Source organism: Balaenoptera borealis (assembly GCF_965194805.1).
Source record: "Balaenoptera borealis genome assembly, chromosome: 10".
In the NCBI taxonomy this organism is placed as follows: domain Eukaryota; kingdom Metazoa; phylum Chordata; class Mammalia; order Artiodactyla; family Balaenopteridae; genus Balaenoptera; species Balaenoptera borealis.
Window position 1 is genome coordinate 58,496,084 of NC_138874.1, and position 4,786 is coordinate 58,500,869.

The following is a 4,786-nucleotide window of genomic DNA, read 5'->3' on the forward strand; positions in this document are numbered from 1 at the left end:
GCGGCCGTCGGTGCCGCTGCTCGGGCTTTCCTTTCGGCCCCGCCTCGCCGCTCCACCTGCGAGGAGACGCTCTCTTCGGGTGCACCAACCAGTTTTATCAGAGTTCCTTCTGGGCTCTCTCAAGCCATTTGGGAAGTTGAAGCCGTCCTGAGGAATCCGAAGCCCCTTCAGTGGTGGGCGGCAAAGCAGGGCTCGAAACTGGGAGGCCAGGGGCAGCCTCTCCGCCTGATGTGCCGTCCTCCCTATATTCTGAGGACAAAGACGGTGTCTTTTATTAGTCCCTTGTGAATTGAATTAATATTTATGAGGCTCCTAGATAGTGGAAACAGGAGATGCACTAATCAAAACCACTCCAGAAGGGAGTTGTTAGGTGATTCCAGGCTCCCCTCACACTAGAGCTCTAGCATTAAAACATTTGAGGCAATTTCAAGGGCCCAGACAAGTATCTTAAACTCATTAAGAAAGTTTATATTCCAGAGCAAAGAACCAGTTGGCTACCTTTTACAGTGGTTCTCAAACTGTGGTCCCCAGACTGGCAGCCGCCACATTACCTGGTAACTTGTTAGAAATGCAACTTATTGGGCTCCACCTTAGACCTAATGAATTAAATTCTAGAGATGAAGCCCAGCAATCTGTTTTAACAAGCCCTCCAGGTGGTTCTATGCACACTAAAGTTTTAGAACTATTAACCTATTACTCCACATGCTTTTCTACCCAAAAGCTTCCTCATGGGGGTGGGATAGGGTGGATTAAATTTTTAAGTGGCAAAGCAAGATATACATGGCCCTAAAATAGGGGTGAAGTGGAAGGTACTTGAGAAAGGTCACTGCCAAATTTAAACAAAACTGCACAACACTCTGGGTACCCAGCATTAATTCCCCAGCTCCCACCAATCTGTCTGGAAAATATTGGGCCTTTCTGTCCAATCTGCCTGGAGACCTCTGGAATTTAAGCATTCCCTAAGAAGCCTGTCCTTACTCCTTTGCTCTATATTACTACCTCGGTGATCTCATCCCTGCCCTTCCCTCTGCCTTAACTATCAGCTTGAGAGGTTATTTTCCAAACCTCCTATTTCCCGCCCACTTTCCTGAGCTATAGGCCCAAATATCCGATAGTCTATATTCAGGTAGATGCCACTAGATTTCCCACTTCATCCTTTCAATTTGTCCTTCTTTTTTGACATACAAGGCCCTCCAGGGCCACAGACCCTTTCCTCATGCTGCCTCTGCCTAGAAAGCACTGCCTGCCTTTTAACAATTATGAATCTATTAAGACTCAATTCAAAGATCACCCATCTCCTTCCTGCCTCAAGCTTTTCCTGACCTTCTTTTCTTTACCTTCCCTTGGGTAGACTCCCTTTTTTGCACCCAACAAAATCTTTTATAGATGTCTGCTGTGACACATTTAACAGTAGTCATGGGCTTCCCTGGTGGCGCAGTGGTTAAAAATCCGCCTGTCAATGCAGGGGACACTGGTTCGATCCCTGGTCCGGGAAGATCCCACATGCCGCGTAACAACTAAGCCCGTGTGCCACAACTACTGAGCCTGCGCTCTAGAGCCTGCAAGTCACAACTACTGAGCCCATGAGCCTAGAGCCCGTGCTCCGCAACGAGAAGCCACCGCAATGAGAAATCTGCGCACTGCAACAGAGTAGCCCCCACTCACCGCAACCAGAGAAAGCCCGCGCGCAGCAACGAAGACCCAATGCAGCCAAAAAAAAAAAAAAAAACCAGTAGTCATAGCACATGAGTATTTAACTTGCCTGTATTCAACCACATAAACTTAGCAAAAACAAAATAAAACAACTTTGAAGGTCATCATATGCTCCAGAGTTCACATAAAATAGGAGACATTATGCTTCTCCTAATGTGAATATTCCATTGTGTTTAAACACACATACCGGATTTCCCTGGTGGTCCAGTGATTGAGACTGTGCTTCCAATGCAGGGGAGCGTGGGTTCAATCCCTGGTCAGGGAAGTTCCGCATGCCAAGCAGTGCGGCAGCAAAAAAAAAAAAAAAAAAAAAAAAAAAAAAAAAATATATATATATATATATAATTAAAATAAACACACATACGTTTTGTACAGACAGAGCAGTAATTTTGTCCCCAAAGGGACATTTGGCAATGTCTGGAGACGTTTTTGGTTGTCACAACTAGGGAGGAGGGTTTTACTAGTATCAATGGGGAGAGCCAGGGATGTTACTAAACATTCTACAATGCACTGGACATCCCCCTAAAACAAAGAATTATTCAGCCTGAACTGTCAGTAGTGCTGAGGTTAAGAAACTCTGAGTTAGACTAATCTTCCTAAATAACGGATTTGGTCATATAATTCCCTTGATTAAACTCCTCCACTAGCTTCCCACTGGAACCAGAATAAAATCCAAAGTCCTAGCCATGGTCTATTAAGCCCCATATAATCTGGCCACTGCCTACCTCTCTGATCTCATCCCTCTTCACCTTCCTTCTCAAGCACTAAACTCTGGTCAAAATGGCCTTCTGTCTAAACATACCAAGCTTGTGACCAGACACACCAGAGATTCCCAGGATCTTTACACTTGTTATTGCTCCTATTTGGAATGTTCTCTATTGCATGTTACATCTCAAATGTCATCCATCTCCTCAGAGAGGTATGTATTCCCTGAACATTGTAGCATTAGTAGCCCCACTGTCACTAACACCACTACCAGTTATACACACTAATTACCCTATTTAATTTTCTTTGTAGCACTTAAAAGCATATAAAATAACAGTATTTACTGTTTGTCATCTCCCCCTGCTGCCCTCGGAATGTACACTCCTTGAGAACAGGGGTATCTCTAGAGACTAGAAATAAAATGTTCAGTAAATACTTGGTTGACTACAACAGGGCCCCCCAGACTCAAGCCAATTATTTCACCCAGTGATCAACTAAATAAACAAAAGTCTGTTTCCAATAGTGGAGGAAATAACTGGCTCTGATAGACTTGTTGAGAGAAGGATATGTTGGAATCCACAATGGAGTGTTATCCTAAAGGAATTTCAATGTAGTTTTGAAAATACAGCTTTTTCACTTCATATGCTGACCTTAGAAAATGTAACTCATTATATTGCCCCTGCTTAACATCAGTCTTTTATTAAACTGTAAACACTTTAAGGGTAAAAGCCATTTGGAATCCTCAGCATTTAGCATGAAGCTAAGGCACTTTCATGTACTGTCACCACCACTCTAAGCTGGAAATTTTTGTGTCACCTGTTACTGTGTGGTTTCTGTCTCCTGATTAGACTCTGATAGATATATCACATTTCACCCATAACAATCAGTAATTAAGCCCTATAGATTTTACTTTCACATTCTAGCTATAAAATATCATTATCTACCTGTTTACTTTCCTTGTTATAGCTAGACCTCTTCTTTTCCCTAACTACTACCATTAGTCACTTTAGCTGATACATGCATTACATCATCTGAACCACAAAAATGGCATTCTGACTGGTTTTTCCATTGTCGAACCATCTTGCTCAGTAAGTTCAACCTATTTATGTTACTGAATAATATTCAAAGTGGTATGTATTCAATAATAGCTACCATTTATTAAATACATACTATATGCTAGACACTGTGTTAAGCACTTAACAAATATTCTCATTTTTTACACTCTGATTTAAAAAACTGTTTTTGGTAACAGTTTTATTGAGATATAATTCACTGATGTAAAGTGTACAATTCAATGGTTTTTAATATATTCAGAGTTGTACCATCACCACAATTTTAGAACATTTACATCACCCCCAAAATAAAGCCCATACACTTTAGCCATCATCCCCAATGTGCTCACCACCCTCATCTCTATGCTGCCGCTAATCTACTTTCTGTCTCCATAGATTTGCCTACTCTAGACATTTTATATAAATGCACTCAGACAATAACGTGGTCTTTTATGACTGGATTTTCACTTAACATGAACATGGATGAACGTGTTTTCAAAGTTCATCCATGTTGTAGCATGAATCAGTACTTCATTCTTTTCTATGGCCAAATATTTCATTATACATATATGCCACATTTTGTTTATCTATTCACAAGTTGATGGACACGGGTTATTTTTACCTTTTGGCTATTATGTATAATGCTGCTATGAACACTTGTGCACAAATGTTTTCATTTCTCATGAGTACACACCTAGGAGCAGAATAGCTGGATCAAATGGTAACTTAATGTTTAACTTCTTGAGAAACTGCTAAACTGTTTTCCAAAATAGCTGCACCATTTTACATCCCTACTAGCAGTGTATGAGGGTTGCAATTTCTCTACATCCTCGTTAACACTTGTTATTATCTGTCTTTTTTATTGTTGTCATCCCAGCAAAAGAAGTGCTTTCTTTCATTGTGGTTTTGATTTGTATTTCCAGATGACTAACGATGCTGAGCATCTTTTCATGTGCTGATCGATCATTTGTATATCTTCTTTGGAGAAACATCTGTTCAGATCATTTGCCCACTTTTAAATTGAGTTATTTGTCCTTTTATTATCACGTTGTAAGAGTTCTATATATATATTCTGGATATAAGTGGAGAGGCTGAGGTCACAGCAAGTTGTAGAAATGAATATCTAGGGAATATCCTAATCCTGAGAGTGTGATAAGAGAAGGATGACAACAGACAGGGTGTGGTAGAATGGCAGACCCAAACAGAGAGCTGATGTTAATCACTCCTTTGGCAAGAGAGAAACCTCCAATCTTGAGATGTTCTGTGTAGACAAGTAACACTTGGCAGTGAATAGGAAATAAGATAAAACAAGTGAC